Raw genomic sequence first — 20,430 nt, 5'->3', positions numbered from 1 at the left:
ATCGCATTTCACCACAGAGGTTTGCATCCACACCAACCTACATCATGTGAATACCACAAGATATATAATTAGGCCAGCTCAATTAGGCCGTAATGAACAAATTCTGCCCGAATTTGTGTCTAACATTATGGCTTTTGGAGATAAATAGACTGTTTGGTCTGTAGTTTAACCAAATTGCCTAAAAATCCTTACAAAATGAAAGCATTAATGCTTTCACTGTGCCTGGCAAAGTAAGACCACTCCTGCATGGCCCATTTGTAGAATTATTTCTACTATAATATCAATTGAAAAAGGGTATTTTAGTGTTCAAACTGATGTTTAGCTGCAGCTATGTGATGCTTCTCCACATCACAGGGTCACCCAAAATAATAATAACTTTTTACATAGGATGTCATATTTCATTTCAGCAGTTTCTAAGCGCTCTGTAGAAATGAACACATCATAAAAGTCATTCGCCTTATCAAATACTTCCAAGATGCTCTTGTTTGGGCCTGTTTTTGATTGCTGCACTTTCAGTACTAAGGCTCTGATCTGAAGGAACAAATAGCAAGCTACTGAAATCGGGAACATCCATTCAGTTTTCGAAAAATAACTTTATAACCATTTATGAAAACTCGCATCTATCTTTGACCTTGAGCCTTTTGCAATTTCTGGCGCTCAGCATCCTGAATAATGTAAAGTAACTATTAGTTAGAACCTAGAGAGGTGCAATCATGATATTGTGAGATCTGCAATTCCCTCACAGTGTGTCACAAAACCTGGCAACAATCCTGTAAAACTTTAAACCTAACTCACTAAAAATATCTGTTATTCCCACAATGATCAAATATTCGTCCCTACATTGTGGGAGAATAATAACCAAAAGAGAATGTTAAACCTGGCATCCTTGGCGTGGTTTCCCCTAACATTTTGCCTTCTGACCTCCCGTTTTCTTTACGCTGACCTTAGGACTCTGTGCACTTTACCATTGCTGACCAGTGCTACAGTGCAGGTGCTCTGTACTTTAAAAAATTGTGATTTTGGCTTATCCACAACTGGCATATTTAATTTACTTGTAAGTCGCTAGTAAAGTGCACTATCCGTGCCCCGGGCCTGTAAATGAAATGCTACTAGTGAGCCTGCAGCACTGATTGTGCCACCCACCTAAGTAGCCCTTTGAACATGTCTCAGTCCTGCCACTGCAGAGCCTGTGTGGGCAATTTAAACTGCCATTTCGACCTGGCAAGTGCATCCACTTGCTAGGCCCAAGCTGTCTTTTTTTTATTACATATGTCACCCCTAAGGACGCCCTGGTTAGCCCCAAAGGCAGGGTGCAGTGTATTTAAAACTTTGGACATGTACTTTTATGTTTCACAAGTCCTGGTAGTGAAAAACGATCACATTTGTTTTTCACTATTGCAAGGCCTATCTCTCCCATAGATTAACACTGGGGTTACCCTGAAGCAACCTTTAAGTGTAACTTCCAATTGAGAAAATATAGTTTTAGAAATTGGGTCTCTATTTGGCAGAGGTATGCCCCCTGTCCAAGTAGGCAGGCGCGGCCCATCCTTCAGGGCGGAGGGGCCACGCGACCCCACTTTTTGCCCCTCATGAAGAGTGTCTGTCAGGCTGAACAAAGGTCAGCTTGACAGACACTCTTCATTTTCAGCTCAGACAGCCAGGAGTGAGACCTTGTTGCCTGAGCTGAACTTTGCTGGGCTGAGGAGGTCACAGCTCCTATGGGCGTGACCTCCTCAGCTCAACAAAGGTGCCTCGAGGCCCTCCCCTGGGTGATGAGGAAAGCGTCAACCCATTGACTTTGACCTGGGCGCTTCAGGTTTAAGCCCTGAAGCGCCCAGGGCAAGTGTCAATCAGTGACACTTTGTCACAGAGTGGGGTGGGGTCAGCAGTCTCACTGACCCTATCCCACTCTGTGACGAGGCTGGGACTGCTGCCATCCGTCATTGGCTGACCTAAGGTCAGCCAAAGAGGGAAGGCAGCAGTCCCAACCCTCCTGGGACCTCGAGGTTGAAGGTAAGTGTGTGTGTGGGAGATGTTTTAAAATGAATGTTTGGTGCTTGCGTGCATGTTTGAATGTTATGAGTGTTGTTAATGGATGTGCATGCGTGCGTGTGTATGTGAAAGAATGAGTGTGTGTGATCTTTTAAAATGAATGTTTGGTGCATGTGTGCATGTTTGAATGTTATGAGTCTTAATGGATGTGCGTGCGCGTATGTGTGAAAGAATGAGTGTGGGTGATGTTTTAAAATGAATGGTGCGTGCATGAATGTTTGAATGTTATGAGTGTTGTTAATGGATGTGCGTGCGTGCGTGTGTGTGTGAAAGAATGAGTGTTTGTGAACTTTTAAAATGAATGTTTGGTGCGTGTGTGCATGTTTGAATGTTATGAGAGTTGTTAATGGATGTGCGTGCGTGTCTGTGTGTGAAAGAATGAGTATGTGTGTGTGTGTATGTGTGTGTGTGTGCTTCCCGCCCGCCCCCACTCCCTGCTAAAGCTGCCGGCCGCCACTGCAAGTAGGGACCATAATCCCACTTAGGGTAAGCCACAGCACAATCCAAATTATCCTGTACTCACTCTTTGGTAGCTTGGCACAGAGGAGGCAGGCTTAACTTAGAAGGCAATGTGTATAGTATTTGTGCAATAACTCATACAGGAACACAGTGAAAACACCACAAAAAGTACTCCACACCACTTTAAGAATTAAATAAGACCTAAACGACAAAAATCCAAGATGCACAAGTCAAGATATCACTTTTTGAAGGTGTAAATGGTCTTAATGCACAAGAAAGAGTGCTTGTATCCTTTTAACATACAGAACCTGGCATGCATCAAAAATAACGACACAGAGGGGCGGCGGAGGAGATGCAGTGGAAAATAAATAAGAAGTTAATCAGTCACCACACCATAGCTGCTTGAAACGTAGTGTATTTGGAATGGTACCACCGGAATCATTAGAACAGTTGCACAGTAACGTTTCAATTAACCTTTCATCGTTGTTGAGAAAAGAGAATTCCGTTGTTGTTCAGAAAAAAAAGGATTAAATTAAATGGAGGAGTGGTACAATGATGTGCCACTTAAAAATCATTTGAAACATATAACTACAATGAAGCAGCTATTAAACAATAGCAGTACGGTCAAACTTGACATAGAAGGACTCCTGAAGATTATGGCCCTCATTCCAAGTTTGGCTGGCGGCAGTAGCCGCCAGCCAAACGGGAACTGCCACTTGGCCGCTCCGCGGTCAAAAGACCTGCGGATGCCATTCTGGCTTTCCCGCTGGGCCGGCGGGCACCCGCCAAAGGAGCGCCCGCCGGCCCAGCGGGAAAGGCCCTGCAACAATGAAGCCGGCTCCGATTGGAGCCGGCGGAGTTGCAGGGGTGCGACGGGTGCAGTTGCACCTGTCGCGATTTTCACTGTCTGCAATGCAGGCAGTGAAAATCTTTCTGGGGCCCTGTTAGGGGGCCCCACGACACCCGTTCCTGCCATCCTGGTTCTGGCGGTGAAAACCGCCAGAAACAGGCTGGTGGGAAGGGGGTCGGAATCCCCATGGCGGCGCTGCAAGCAGCGCCGCCATGGAGGATTCTCCCAGCCGGGGGTAATCCGGCGGGAAACCGCCGGACCCGGCTGGGCGACCGCGGCTTCACTGCCGAGGTCGAAATACAAAAGGAAGCACCGCCTATCACTCTTAAGATAGCAGACAGTGGAGAGCAACAAAAGACTGACATATGTCAGAAGGATCAAGTTGACTTTAACACACAATATACATGTTCACGTCATTGACATAGAAGGAAAAGGAGGCGTAGACCGGAATATAAAGCTGACTCTTAGTCACACGTGGTAAAGGTGCATAGGCAAATATCACAATCAATATTCACCACGTGTTGCAGTAAGATGCCAGAGACTGAGGACTTTTTGAACCTATTTTTCTTCTATTTTAAAACATTTGCAAATTATGGTGACATTCACTCTTAGCTGTTATATAAATTTTCAACCATAAGCATAGCGATAATCCATTGATTAATTATGAAACTGACATGTATCACTTTATTTTGCAGTTTAGTAAAATAGCTTGTACAATGATGGCGACAGCTATTTTAATTATGCAATCAAATCAGTTTGCAAAAAGCACTGAAGTGCTAAAATCCTGATGAAGAAGTAAAATATTTTGAACTAGCCTGATCTAAGAAACAAGGCTTGCAGAAATGTAAGCTAATTCGAAGAATGTCGATGACATTTATATTTAAATCTCATAAATTAATTACAGTAATTTAATGAATGCAGAGTACTTATGTATTGGACAGCTAGTCATAGAGTGTCATGGTGCTCTAGGTAAGATAAAGGGGTCATTTCCTACCTCCCAAGACTGATCAATCCTGCTTACGCAAAAAAGACTTCAATTCTTTCCTAAATCTCACCAAGGAGTTAATCAGTCTGAGGTGCAAAAATAATTGGTTCCAAGCTTTAGAGGCCAAGACCGAGAAGGAAGAGCTTTCTCGATGCTGTTTTTTGAAACATGAGACCTTGAGTAGGCCCTCCTTGTTAGAGGGCAGAGACCGAGCCGGACAGTATTCCGACATCCTCTCATTCAGCTACTTAGGTCCCTGCTTGCAACGGCTGTGGTGGGACAGAGTCAAAACCTTAATATAGAATGCACTGCCACACTGGAAGCCAGTGTAATTTGTTTCACAGCAGAGACACCCTAGCACACTTCAGAATTTTAAAAAATAAGCGGACCTCCGTATTTTGAATGACCTGTTAGCGGTTTTACAAGTAATCAGTAATGAGTAATAGTCCAATCTAGATAAGAATAATGCTCTCACTACCATCACCTGAGCTTCATGAGGGACGTAGTGTAGAAATGTCTTCAACATCCAAATAATCCAACAACACGTTTTCACTACAGCTGATACCTTGGCCCAAAAAGAATGCTGAATATCAAAAATGACCCCTACATTTCTAGAAGACGTTGTGGAGGAAGGGGGAGGTGGTGCCTGCTCTGGCCAGCCTCCCTTCCATCCCAGAAATGGATCTCAGCCAAATAATAGCACCTCCGTCTTATCTGGATTACATTGGAGTTTGTTAACGTTTAGCCAGTCCAACAGTGCCGTGATACAGAATGAAAAAGCGGCTTTCACCTCAACAGAGTCCCCATCATACGCAAACAGAAGTTGGGTATCATTTGCTTATGAGATGACGCTGATGTCAAAGGATTCCACCACTGCAGCCAGGGGCACCATATAGATATTAAAAAGAGTGGGGCTGAGGAAAGAGCCCTGCAGTACTCCCCACCTCAGGCCCTTAGCTTCAGACGCTAATGGTTTCATCCAAACCACCTGTTCCTGGTTGGCCATAAAGGACCTTGGCCACTCAGCAGCTGTGCCAATCACCCCCATTTGCTTTAACCTGAGCAACAGGATGTCCTGGTCGACCAAATATGACGTGGCAGACATGTCCAACGGCACCAAGGCAACGTCAAGTCCAGAGTCCAGATTGAATATAATGGACTTGGGGAGCTCGAGTAAAGCTGTCTCAGTGCTTTGGTGGGATCTGAACCCAGATGGAGAGGGGTGAAACAGATTGTTTCCAGAAAAGTGGTCAGCTGTGTATTAACAAATCTTTCCAGGACCTTAGCCACCACATGTATTAGAGGAACCAGTCTGAAGTTTTACAATGACTCAGCATCTGCATTAGCCTTTTTTAACAGAGGAATGACTTTAGCCCATTTCCATTCCCTCAGGAAGATCCCTTCCCGAATGGAAGCTTCAAATACCTGGTGACAGACCGGGCCAATGATATCAGCAACTGATTTCAGTATATGATGAGGAATCAGATCCAAGGGAGCTCCCGATTTACATTGGTAGAAATCAGACAGCACCTTGGCCACCGAGGGCACCAGAACAGTGGACAAATTGGGACCCCCAGGGCTTACATTCCCCCAGATATCTTTCCCCACACCAGGAAAACTAAGGAGAGTCAGAAATATTCTCCTGTATTTTGAGGACCTTGTCCTCAAAAAAGTCACTTAGGCAAGCACAAAGACTCTGGCGGGGTTCTAGTGAAGGGGAAGAGGCTTTAGGATCAATAAAGCTGGTTACAATTTTAAAGATCTCTTTAATTAATATCATTATCAGCTGCCTTGACACAATGGACATAATGGGTGCTCCTGCCTTCCTAAAATTCTTGTGATAAACACCCAAAGCCTTTTTGTAGATAGTTTTTTCCTCTTCCCGACACTGCCTAAGCCATGATCGTTCAAACTTCTTACATGCAGCCCACTCCCACGTAAGCTCTGCCAAAAACCAATGGGCTGATGGTTTCTTTAACATTCTTCTCTGGGATACTAAATCAGCTGCTTTCTTCAGCCAGCTCTTAGCAGCCCTCTCTATCGCCATCACTGAGCCGGAAAATACCAGTTTAGATTACACAAGTACCCTTCCAAAGGACAACAGAGAGACCTTGCCCGAAAACATCTCCTCTCTACCAACCATAGCAGGATGCGACTCCCTAGGTAGATTATACTTCCAAGAAAAAGGGAGTAAATAGTGATCTGACCATGGCACCATCAATGGGGCCTCCCAATTCAGGGGAATATTTGAGAGAATCCCACCAATGGCAAGCCCGGCTCTATGTTTGGGTCCCTGGGTAACACAAGTCAGATTCAGAGAAGTCACAAATTTCATAAAATGTTTAACCCAAGGATCTTCAGCATTATCTAGATTCAAGTTAAAATCACCCAGAAGGGTAAAATTGGAATACGAAATACATTTAGGCGGCAAGGCTTGGTCAAGGAAGGACACAAAAGAACCAGGATGACCAGGGGGTGATACACCAGTGCCCCAGAAAAGGAACATTAACCATTGATCAAGAACTTGGAGCCGAGCGCTTCTGTTCTCTGCAGCTCCTCAAATTTAAAAGTAGTGCATTTAAATATCTCCTTAAAAATAATGGCAACTGCTCCCCCCCCTTTTGTCAGTCTGATCAAAATGCACACAAGAGTATACCTCAGAGCGGGCTAAATGTAAGTCAGGGTGTTAGAAATGGGGTTTCTGGTTGGCTAGGGTATGCACCTCAGCCAGGCAGAACTTACCCACTCTAGTCAGGGCAAGGGAGTTACACGTCCAAGATAACCCCTGCTCACCCCATTGGTAGCTTGGCACGAGCAGTCAGGCTTAACCTGGAGGCAATGTGTAAAGCATTTGCACAACACACACAACACATGTGACGCAATATCCCCACCACAAAGGAAACACAACACCAGACTATATGAAAATATACTGTATTGTACACAAGGCAATTATCAGACCAAACATCACATATCAGTACTATCCTGCTACCTCAGCAGTTGTCAGAACGTTACACATTAGTTACTCTGCAACCTAGCAGTAGTCACGCATAACACACAGGTTACTCAGTATTCTGCAACATAAGCAGTAGTCAGGAAAACACGTTATTACATCACAGCACTTGTCATAAGAATATCATAAAATGCCCATAGTAGGAACATTAGAAAACATACGGCAAGTTAGAAAAACATGTTAGCAAGCATGTCCATAAAAGGAACATTTGCATACACATATGTAAAAACATCAAACGCAGGTAGGTAATATATGAATCAAACAAAAGTCTGTAGAAAGAACTTTGGATTGCAACTATATTGGTCCTTTAAACAGTACCTGGTTGGATGAAGGCACCTCCAGTGCATAGAAGGCGAACAATGGGGCCCCCGGCGCTCCTATGCGCAAAACGGGGCCTCCCTTATACTCTGGGGTCAGAGGAGGGTGACATGCACCTCCTCTCTTTTATAGACAGGCCCCTCCGGGGACTGTGATTACTGGGGGACCCCCAGGGCCTCAACCGGCCCTCACGAGGGGGGCCAAAGCCATCAAAAACAGCTTAGGGCAGGAGGGGGGCACCACGCACCCCCTCCGGTTTAATGACAGGCCCCTCCCGGGACCCGCGATCTCTGGGGCACAATAATGCCCGTTTTACCTAACAGCAGAAAAGGAGCGTCCTGCTCCTAACGCAGAGGCCAGGGGGACGGGGGCACTCCCCGCGCCTTCCCCTGGTCCTGCCGTGAAGCCACAAGAAGATCAGACCCCTCCTGGGGCCCGAGCAGACACTCGCCTGCACCCGATGCCGTGCGCAAGTGTTCTTCCAGCTTCCCGGGCCGCTGCGGTGATCTTATTTAAAGGGGCACAATGCAGCAAGGAGCCTACGAGCTCCCAAGGCTCCATAAGCGCGCTGCAATCAGCGCTATGGCAGCCGCAACCACGGAGAAGCACCCCTTGTGAAGAAATGGATGCAGGGGCCAGGGGCCACAGCACCCTGCCCCTGGGGAGCAGAATCTTAAGACAAGGTCCTCAGGTGGAGGGCCCAGCTACAGGCCAGCACAAGGGAAAGGCAGCAAGGGGCAAGTCCTTCACAGTGACCAGGCAGGTCACAGGTCAGCACAGCAGCAGCAGTCCATGGCGGTTCCTGGTGAGTCCTTTCAGCCTTTGGTGTCCAGTTCCAAGATGATTCCAAGAGTCTCCAAATTGTAGGGAAAATTCCCTTTACTTATAGTCAGTTCTTATAGTGTTTTACAATGGTAGGGAGAGGAGGTTCCAGCCAGTTACAACTGGTTCTGGGAGTGCCCCCTCTCTCCTTTCAGCACAGGCTCCAAACATCAGTTGGGGGTTAACGACCCTATTGTGTGAGGCCAGGGCACAGTCTTTACAAATGCAGGTGTGCCCCGCCTCTCCCTTCTCTCAGCCCAGGAAGACTATTCAGTATGCAGATGCACCTCTGTGACACCTCCACCCTCCCTGTGTACAGGCTGTCTGAAAAGTATGCACAAAGCCCCAACTGTCACTCTGCCCAGACGTGGATTGGAGTCAAGCTGCAAAACACCAGAGTCATAAGCACTGATAAATGCGCACTTTCTAGAAGTGGCATTTCTGTGATAGTAATAAAAAATACACCCACACCAGTAAGCAGCATTTATTATCACCATCACAACCATACCAAACATGCCTACGCTACCCCTCATAAATCAGACAATACCCCTTACATATAAGGCAGGGCATTTCTAATGCAATCCTATGAGAAGGCAGCACTCACAGCAGTGAGACACCAAGTTAGGCTGTTTGTCACTACTAGGGCAGGCCATGCAATATGGCACATGTCCTGCCTTCCTACATACATGGCACCCTGCCCATAGAGCTAGCTACGGCGTACCTTAGGGGTGACTTACATGTAGTAAAAGGGGAGTTCTGGGCCTGACAAGTAAATTTAGATGCCAGGTCCCTGTGGCAGAAAACTGCGCACACAGGCCCTGCGCTAGCAGGCCTGAGACAGGTTTGAAAGTCTACTTCAGTGGGTGGCGCAAGCAGCGCTGCAGGCCCTCTAGAAGTATTTAATTTACAGGCCCTGGGTATAGAGATACCACTGTACAAGGGACTTATAGGTAAATGAAATATGCCAATTAGGTATAAGCCAATCATAGCAACTTTAGATGGGAGAGCACCTGCACTTTAGCACTGGTCAGCAGTGATAAAGTGCTCAGAGTCCTAGAGCCAACAGCGAGAGGTCAGAAAAACCAGGAGGAAGGAGGCAAAAAGACTGGGGATGACCCTGCGTAAGGCAAAAAGTCCAACACAGGGTGAAAAAATTCATTCATCCATGTTTACGCCAAAAAGAGCAAGTCAATGCTCTTATCTTCATCTTTTAAAAGATCAAAAACATCCACAGCATGTTTATGCAGGGAGCGTATGTTTACTAAGATTGCTTTAACATCTCTCACTCGCTCAGACACACCAAACTTCTTCGTCCCAACTGGGACCAAGGAGGGAAAACTGGCCTTGAATTTAAAACAGGAACTAGGTCCCAATGAATCTAACAGAAAGGGGCAGCAGCCCACCTGTGTAACCCCCACCTCCATTCCTTTTAAGTCAGAAACTGAATAAGACTGTCTCACATTATATTTGGGCCCCAAACTACCATCGTGACTGGTCCTGGCTGTGACCAGGACGCGGATGCGCACATCCAGGTTTGCCTTCCACTTCTTCAACCATGCTGCAGGAAATGCTTCTAGAATGTCTTAGGAGAAGGACCACACCCTGTAATCCTGGAAACAAGCCTTGCAAATGAACAATGTATTACAAACAGCATTAATGACTTTTCAAGGTAAAAGCTCTGCAATGTAAAAGGTTAACATACTGCATAGCAACCCAATGCATGAAATATGCCCTTGCATAAGGACTGGGTTTTTCCATTTACGTCACCCGTAGAGTGCGCACTGTCCTGATGTTGACAATGTTGTGCTACAAACATCTTGAGTCTATTTCCCTCACAGTTGTCCTTTAGGCCAATAATTCTGAGGTCAATATGCCGATGTTTTTTTTTTAGATTCTTCCTGCAAGAGCCTGGAACTGAGTAGTAACTCTTCTGATGCCTTCCTGTATTAGGCTAAGTCATAATCAATGATCGCTACACTTGTCTCCATCTCTTCAATTTCTGTTATCTTTTGATTGACCCACGTGCTGACGATATTGTAATATCCTTGTAGTTTCTGGCTAGCCATGGTTGCAACTTTAAAACTGTGCCTGTTTCCTCTCGATGGGAATACAATCTCTAGCAGCTGGCTTTCAAAGGCCCATGCAGAGATGTCTTTATCATAGTTGCAGATGAGGTTGCCACCTAGGATGGCCTCATCCGCAATAAAGTCCACTACATCTTGTAGCCGATCCTCTATGGGACCATAATTCTTCTCCTTTTCAATTTTACGCTCCCTATCCCCAAGCTCCCACGAGTGCCTCAAGTAAAAATAGTTGCTGTTCTTCCCAACCTCCTTTTAAAGATAGTAGCAAGATAAATCAATTCTGATCCACATGGCTGTAGTTTATGGGCTTATCATGGTGTACTCCCCTGATTTTGGGACGCGCATCAAACTGCAACTCCTATTCAGCAGTCTCTGTAGGTCTACGGTTAGAAGATGCCAATGTGGTTAATTTTCAAAGTGCAGATGCTTTAGATACACATGTAAGTGGCGTGGTAAGCACCTCTCCTACATCGCAACAACTCTATTATTCAAGGTCTACCCTATTGTTGTCCATCATGTTTATCTCATTGGGCCCTGTAGTGGCCCATTCTTTCAAATTCAATAGAAATCTACTTATGAATTGCTCTCAGAAAGCTTACGTTGGATGTATTTATTTATTTTGTGTATTGCTTTACTGCAACCAAGCAACAAGATCAAGTGAGTGCCTTACAGGTCAAAGTGGCCTATGACTATTATAAAAACATGAATGTGAAGGGGAGAACATATGATGGTAGTGTTAACCAGGGAGAGAAAGTGTATTTTCAATCCTTTTGGATTGCAAGAAGATCAACATTTAATCTGATATGAAATCGGATGGATGATAAGACTTTGTGGAATCTCATCCACTAGTGTGGGATTAGCACTGGAGGTGGGGAGCAGCAGCCGGTTGCAGGAGTGCAATATGTCTGCTGAAAAGTAGGTGGGGAAAAGAGGGCCACAGCATCTTCGCTATGTAAACATGAGGGTTCAGAGGTTACGTAGGCTAATGGATAAGTGAATCACTTTGATACTCTGTACTGAATAAGGAACCCCAGTCCCTGTATCAAAGCAGAGTCATGTATCAAGTGTGTGAGGAGGTACACAGGAGCCTGACAAAAATATGATTATTAAGTTTTTCCTTAACTGGCCTCAACTCGGTGGCAGAAGGCAGAGTCTGAACCCTTCTTTTGACTAAGAAGTTAAATAACATATTCTACTGCATAGCTTCTTCAGAGTGTAGAGGCACAGAGCTCCACCAATTTGTTGCCTCGTGACCACCTAAAGGAAGTAGAAAAATTGTTCAAACCTTCTTACAAGCCGATAAATGCTCAGGAAAAAAAAGTATTCACTAGCATGAGTGACCACAGTGGGCATGAAAGCAGGTGACATATGTGGGCTCAGAGCTCTACTTCAAGTATCTCTCCCTAACGGATGGTGTGACCAAGGTCGCTGTTACTGACTCAGTGTTTCTGGCTGCATGCTGAAACTCGTGCTATCAGTCCCACTGTGTGTGTGTCCAGCCAATTAAAGCAACCTGATTTGCTGTGGGGCAATGGTGTACAGTGCACTGAATTATTGTATTGTGTTATGGCATTTGTCAAGCACCTACTACAGTTATGCGTGGCGCTAAAGCACTTATCTACCCCTATCCACATGAGTAGCATGCTACACCATTTGAGTGTGTTTTAGAAGTACGTTGTATTTGCTTTGATTGCATGTGGGAAGTGTCTCCATGTTGTGCAGGATGACCGCTGAGGTGTGGTTATCATTTTATCATGAGACGCAACACATTTTTATAGTTTGTGGTATACTGGTGGCTCTGATTAGCTCTGCAGGTCCCTTTATTGCATTGGTACATTTTTATTTAAGTTCTTAGTCCTATTTCTTATGCTTGCTGTGACACAACGTGCAGTGCTCAGAGATTTTCTGGATACAGGTAGGTAACAGGCATAAAAAGAGTGAAGTGCAATCAGAGATCTGTTCGGCTAAACTGTGTTATGGGCCTCCTAATATGAATGCCATTATGAGAGATCAATTAAGGAGAATTGGCAAGAAGCAGTGCATCCTAAAAATCCTCTTTTTCATTTTAGGATGTTGTTGCTCAGAGTATATGGCTAATTTGAACCTCCAGGCTTGACTATGTTAGAGTCCTACAGTGACCAGCAATTTGTGGCAGATCTCTTTGGTTTTCGTAGCCCTGATTGGTTAGTTTTTAGCAGTTTGGTACAGCATGCATATTTGCCCTCCATTGCAAGCAATTTTCCACAAGTCATTTAATATATTATGTGCCTGGTCCATAGATGAATGAGGAAGCAGGTAGCGAATTATATGATGACACAGATCATGTCAAATAGAGACCGGGTGGACTGCCAAGAGTTACTGTCTATCTTGTATTTTGAGATATGTGGTAGAGCAGACATTGTTTACTATGCCTGTGATGTGTGGGTCCATCATTAGAGTTCGCCATCTCATTACAGAATACAAGTCTTTAGGTGCTGATTGGCAGCAGGTACTTCTAAAACTGAGTTACGAAGCATATCTTATAGTTGGGATGGCATGTTATCATATTCTATTAGTGTGTCAAGAACATTCATAGGGTATGTTGGAGGAATTGCCTGATTTGGGTAGGACGTCTGGGTCTGTCTTCTTGGCATGGTGTACTGGTTAAAACTGTTCCGTAGCTCTGCAGTACTTATGCTGATAGGAGTAAATTATCATAATGGGTTCTATCCCAGGATCAGCAGTTGATATAATTACCATGTGAAAAAAATATTTTCACCTCTTTTCTGAGCTCTAAATACTCCAGAATGCGACAAATATTTAAAGACTTAAGGCCACAGTGTCAGTGTTAGATCTGACATAGCTATGAGAACCCCCTCCAGTCCCTCCAAAATCCTAGACAATGTATGCTTGAAGGACTGAGGACCCTTTGCACATGTGCTCTGTGCTTTAAAATAAAGAATGTTACTAATAATGATATCTTTCTGAACTTACTATAACCTCACAAACTACTTTTACTTTTTGTTCTCACATAATCGTAACCATAGACCCTCATTATAGATTGGGTGAAGTAGGGAGTGGTAGATGTCTGACAAACACCTCCTATTCCGAGTTCTTAAGAAAAAAATAGGACCTAACATACAGAATTGGTTTGTAAAACACTAAATTCTGCATGTTTTACTAGACTTTTACCCTGATAGACCAGCAGAAGTTTATAAGTGGAAACTGCTAGGGTGTGATCATTTTTAGGGGTGGGTATAACCTGCGTATTTCAGTGTAGAGTAATCACATGAAATCACATAGGAATTCACAAGATTACATTTGAATTATGCAAGAAGAGTCATTCTGTGTTTAGCGCTACTTCTTAGAGCAAAAATAACTCATCGTGTGCATTTTGGAGAAGATGGATGTTGCACTAAGAAACAGTGCTAAATACAACAGAACAGAATAGTGAGCACAAGCAGCAGCTCACACAAACTAAATCTGGGCTTGGGCTAGGATTTTCCCCTAATTTATTACCTGCGTTTAGCTCTATTTTCTTAGCACAAAATGTACCCTTGCATCCAAAACGGGTGCAAGGATACTTTTTGTGCTAAGAAACAGGGGTAACTACAGCATGACATGACTAGTCTGCTCATGAAATGTGCTCTTGAGGTAGGATTGTTTCCCCAAAATATACTCGTAATTACCAGAGCAGGAGTATCTGTAATTCCACGTCAAAGAGTAATGCAGAATTGCAGAAATTACTACAATAATTCTAGTGTAATGGTAATTCTGTCAGGGCCTAGTTATTTTCACCCAGCTCCTAATTTAGGCCCCCGGGTAATCTCTTGTTTCTAAATGGGCCACCCTTTTACCACAAATTATTGCAAAGAGCCTCTTTAGAAGTTTGAGTCCTTTTCAGTGTCAACTTCTTCTTATTAAAGTTTACAGCCTGTAACATTTATCAGATACATTAAATCATCTTGGGCCTCATCCTTCACTTCAGATCAGTGGTTTTTAGAGAGGACAACAGTTGTGATTAATGTGTCCTTCCTCCAGTCATCGATTTCTGTCTTTCGCAATAAACTGATGTTGTGTCACTGACTATTTCAAATTTCTCTACAGCGAAAATAAACTCGACACAGACGGGCTGAATGTTTCAGGCTCGTCTCTACTTTGTGGTCTGGTGAATAGATGGTTAATTCTCATCTGCCCCGTGTTTGCAGTTGCCTTGGTTGGAGGCGTGAGTTGGACTGCTGCAGTCAAACAACACTAGACTCCAGTCATTGTTAGTACACACCGCCGTCTAGGCTTTCATTAACACAGTTTGATACATCCTTAACTAAGAACTACAAACTAACGAAATTAGGAAAGCCTCCTGCAATTTTTTTTTCAAACGTACAGATTTCAGTGGCGCGTGCTACGAAGTTATTTCCTTGCCATAGCTGCTGGTCGTACCCTACAAATAAGAGGAAATGACAGTAAGGGGGGGGGGGCAGGGTATTATATATATATATATATATATATATATATATATATATATGTATATATATATATATATATATATAAAACATTTAATTGTCAAATGTCAACGGTTTGGGGCTTCCTGCTACAAGCAGTAAAACCTCAAAACAATAGCCAGTTTCATTCTTAATTACCTGCCAAAATTCCAAATGTGGAAACATGTTTGGGAACGCTTAGCTGGGGACTATAGCTTTTATAGCAGTTTAATACCGAGGCAGTACAGAAGCAGTACACACCAAAAGACCGGTTCATGTTGCTTTGAGCAAACATCTATCTTTTAAATACGACTGACTTTTATATATAATGCCTACACAGAGGGGCACAACACACATAGATACGTGCATACATAGAGCGCAAAGAAAAACATAGCTATGAGAACACATAGGGTGCACAAATAACACATACACCAATGAACACAAGCAACACTTATATAGAAACACAGAACTAACATACACGTAAATATGCACACCTGCCCATATTATGATTAACAACATTAGCAAGTAGTAGGTTTTTGGCAAATGGCATTTGACATTCCAGAATTGTTACATTCATAGTGATAATAATACCAAACATAAAGGCACACGTTTGAGAATGCAAAGTGCTAATGGTTGCGAAGACAGAACTGCTGAAGTGTCATACGTTCCATGGATTACTTGCCATTGATGCACATGTACACATGGATCTAAAATTAACACAAAATACATAGATTTGAGCTTTATGGTGTTGACAATGTGAGTTGCTTTTCTTTTCTGCTTCCTAGGGAGTTAATCACTGCAGCAGGCTGCTATTTTGCACTCATGTTTGCAAGAAAAAGTAGAAGAAGGCTGTCAATAAACTACAATATATTTTGAGGGCACAAAGATTTTTTAGATTTTGGATAACCATTGTACTTCACGAAACATGGAAGAAATGCAGCAAATGTACCTGCAAGCACGGAACTAAAATGTGGCACATTGAGATGTTTAAAGGCAGCATCAGATGATTTTTACTGGAGATTGCCAATGAAAATGCCGAAAGTCTCGGAGTGCAGAGGTCAATGAGTAAGCCAATAGACTACTTTAAACAATCTGTCAACTTGTGTCCATTGGCCAAGATGAGGAGGGTTCTAGATGTATGATTAAATACAGGATAAAAGGTCATATTGATGGAGTATGGAAGTGGAGACTGCCTGCAATTTCATAAGATTAGTTCTTATTTTATTTTCCAGCACCTGGTCTTCATATCGCTTTATCTTCTGAGATGCGGATAAAAGAAAAGGAGTTGAAGGTACAGCAACAAAAAAGCGGGAGAGGTTGTGAGGGACAGAGCAAACAACAAGAATGGGAGAGGGGTTGGAGGGGTTGGGAGGACCTGCAAAAACATGCACTCCTAAGGAGTGCTAGCATAAAAAATAAAAAATAAACCTTTACAAGTGGCGGGCTGTGGAAAAGGCACTGGCCACACAGATGGGAAAATGTACTTTGTTCATGCTCCAGAGATAATCAGAGGACTGGAAGAACCAAAGAGAAAGTGGAAGCAGCGGAAGGCCATAACCAATGAGAAGCAAGGAAATGAGAGCAATGTGGGAGCCAACCAATTTTTAAGTAACAGTAAGTGTGGGGGGGCTTCAAACCCCTTTTTAAGCATTTTGTATGTACGCGCTGTAGAGGCAAAACCTAAAAAGTAAACTAAAAGGATAGAGTCCTTGAGTGATAAGAATGAAAGACATGTATAGTAGTGCAGTTGCAGTTGATAAAGATAGGTCTCATTATTTCAACACAAAAACTTGGTTCCAAGATTCGACTAAATTCCTATCCCTGTGCAAACTCCTGTAGAGAATCCCACATGGAGTAATCACCAGGTATGTTAAACATTAAAACCCCCACAATTTTAACCAGATTTCTTCACGTAGCCTGCACCTGCCGAAATGTAATAGGAGAAAAATGGCAGGTAATTATCAAGACATGTGGAAATTGGTGCAGTAGGCACCCAATACTGCATGTTATGTCCCATTTCTGAGTTAATACTCAACATAAGAAGTGTGTACTGGACCTAGTAAATACCTCACCCCATTTGCATTGAAATTAGAATTAATCATCTTCAGTAAACACCTCAACCCCCTCTTGTAAGTGGGGTCTAATAGTTAGCGAGGGCGATGGATATACATTAAAGAAGTTGAGGTCACATGAGTATAAATGCTTGCACCTTTGCATTCTGTAATAGGATTCCTGGACCTAGGCAGGGAAACATTCTGAAGTACCTGCTTGGACCTAGAGAAATACTATAGTTTATTTCAGAATGCCTGACAATCATTCTTGAAAAAATGGTACATTTATTGATAGTGCTACGCACCATACTAGCATGATTCCCACATTTTTTAAATAAACTCTTTTTATTGGGTTTCACAAATAAACATAGGGTTACAGCAGTACAGGTCCCCTTGTGGGGGGTATCAACAAGACACTCAATCACCATATAGTCCGCATTAACAACATTGCCGTTGGTGCATAGTTGCCGATTCATTGTCTTGCAAGGTTGATCTGTTTCAGGGGAGCAATGGGATGTTCCCTCGTGTTCATCATGGACAGCTACGGTTTCCCTTCTGTTAACGGTAATGTCCCTTGAACTGGGAGATAAAAAGGGGAGGGATCAGGGATGAGCCATGTGAAAGTAGAGGAGGAGGTGTGGCGGGGGATAGCGCCAACTGAACCCCCATGTGAGGGTTGAGCCAATGTTACGCTTCCTGAGCTAGGGTGAACATGTGGGAAGTTTGTGATAACGCAATTTGGAGTGCGAGAGGTCAGGGTTGTCGTGTACTGAGGTGGAGGTACCTCTATGTATAAGTGTGGATACAAGGTCCCGGGGGTAAGGTAAGGCCATGTGTGCAGGGGTGTACAGTGTGCGTATTCGGGTTCCCTGGGTGATCATGGAGTGGAGGGTAGTGGCCTGTGGAAGTTGCCTGTACTGTTCAAGAAAGGGTGTCCTAGGCTGCAGATAAGGAGAGTTTGCAAAGATGCAAGTCTCTTCATAGCAGAGGGCATTTCCTTCAGCTTTCCTCTGTTTATTCATTGCCCTTTGCCACGCCACCTCTAGCGGCACTGCAGACACCCTCCAGTACATGGTCAAGGTTCTCTTTGTCAGTAAGAGAGCCAAGCTGGTGAAGCGTGGTCTCGCTTTGTGGCGCTTTCTGTGCTGAAATATATCCAGGGCACAGGACTGCCATGTATAGATATCAGACAGTTCTGTAACTTTTGCAGAGCCTCAGGTATCAAAGTCCAGCATGTAGAGAGGCCTGAGCATGACCACAGCACATGGTGCAGGTAGGCAGCGACCAAGTGTGAACCTGGGAGCTAGCGATTAATTTGTTTTAGGGTTAAGTGTGCCAAGTGGAAAATCGTGCATTCCGAGATACCTTCTGTGGGAAATCTAAGGCCTGCCCCTACTCCTTATTGTGCAGTGCCCTTCCGCTATCGTCCTCCCACTTGCCTCACAGTGCTGTCAATGAGACCCTGGTGTTTTCATGGATCACTTTATAGATCTTAGTAATCAGGTGTCGTCCCTCTGCCATATGGAGCAGAGATGGTAGGACGTCATGAACCTGGGGCTCCCTATCTAGAATGGACCAAAGGTTCCGGCGGTTGTTGTGAAGTTGTCTATATATAAGAAACTGGCCGGGCAGCATGTTATATTTCATCAGGACCTGGTCAGCGGTGAGTAAGCGTTTGTTGGTGAAGAGATTGCTGCATGTAGAGAACGCTCCTGCCAGCATCTCTGATCTGCCACAGAGTGGTAGCCAGAGATATGTGAGAGGCCCTGCAGTGGGAGCATCAAGGTGAAAGGGGGAATGTGTCATGCGAGGAAATAGACTCCAGCTGTCACGAGGACTTGACTTCCCTAGTTGAGAATGATTGACATGCGGTCAAGGTCGGATTTACAGGATGGGGACTGGTTGGGCCAGTGCTGGGTATGATATTCCTGCCCCACAGATCGGGCTGGACAAGACAGCTACCCCCTTTATGCCTCAGCAGCTGTTACTATTGGCGAGGAAATGGTGGTAGGGCTGGGCTCCAAATCCTTAACATTAATTATTTGAAATGTTGCAGGGCTCCGGTCGAAGGCTAAGAATGCAGAGTGGCAGGATTTTATTTCTACTTACTGTATCATTTTCCTGCAGGAGACCTGGTCAGTGGACCCTTTCTATTTGGATGGCTATTTTTCTATATATCAACCTGCAACCCCCTCCTCAGAGGGAAGGGCAAGTGGGGGTCTTTTGGCTCTTGTTTCATTACAATTGCCTAAAATGGAGGCATCTCTAATCTGGTCTTCACTTTGTGATTATTTTATTATTGATTGAGGGGAGTAAGGGCTTGCTGCTAATACATTTTTACAATATCCTGTGTGATCTTCTGAAGGGAAGATTTGAGGAGGTATCAGATTTTCTTGATTCTTTTGATAAGCTCCAAGATAATGAGATAACTATTATATGGACTGGAGATTTTAACATGACACTGTGTAATCAGGAAGTTTCATATCTGTGCAGTAATTTCATAGAGAGTAGAGAACTGTCAACCCATTTTATACACTCTCAGCAAAGTGAATTTTTAAACACTTTTATCTATAAATATGATCTTGTATATGCAATGGAAAAGGCTGCCGCACATATCCAATTTACACCCACATTCACGGGGAACTCCAAAGGGAGTATTATTGACTTCATCCTGATTAGCTCTTCTGATTTTCATTTAATAACCAGTTTTAAGGTTATATCACATTGTGCTAGCGACCATAATCCACTATGTATTAATCTTGCTTCTCATAGTAAACCAGCTTTAACCAAAAGAGCGAAACCTTTTTTTTAAAAAAACTCCAGTCTCCGCATGAAATGGGAAAGGGTGGATCCAAAGACCTTCAACCAGAAAATAATTAAACAAATTATGGAGACCATTGATTTATGTCTGTTGCAACATCCTTCCCATGATTGCCTAGTTTCGGAATTTGAACATTTAAGCTATGCAGTTTCAGAGGCATTAGTGAGTGACAGGACTCACCGGGGTCCTGCGACCTGCCGATGGTTTAACCCTGCCTGTACAATGACCCATAAAGAATTAAAAAAAAGCCCTTAGATCTATTCCCCTTCCTGTGACTTAGTTAGATCCGTAAGGGGAAAATATAAGGCAGTTTTAGCAGCGAAGAAATCGGAGTTTAGATGTAGAGCATGGGACGAGCTCTTGGCATCCACTGAACTGAAGACACAGCACAATTTTGGAGGGTTGTAAACCATCCTTATTTAACGGAACATGTCAATAATGAAGATGACTGCTTGATATCAGAAGAGGTTTGGATGAACCATTTTATGAGCGTTTTTCAGTGTGGTAGTAATCCCTCG

Source organism: Pleurodeles waltl, chromosome 12 (genome assembly GCF_031143425.1).
Source record: "Pleurodeles waltl isolate 20211129_DDA chromosome 12, aPleWal1.hap1.20221129, whole genome shotgun sequence".
Lineage (NCBI taxonomy): Eukaryota > Metazoa > Chordata > Amphibia > Caudata > Salamandridae > Pleurodeles > Pleurodeles waltl.
The sequence above is the reverse complement of the archived record's forward strand: the minus strand, read 5'-3'. Positions refer to the sequence as shown.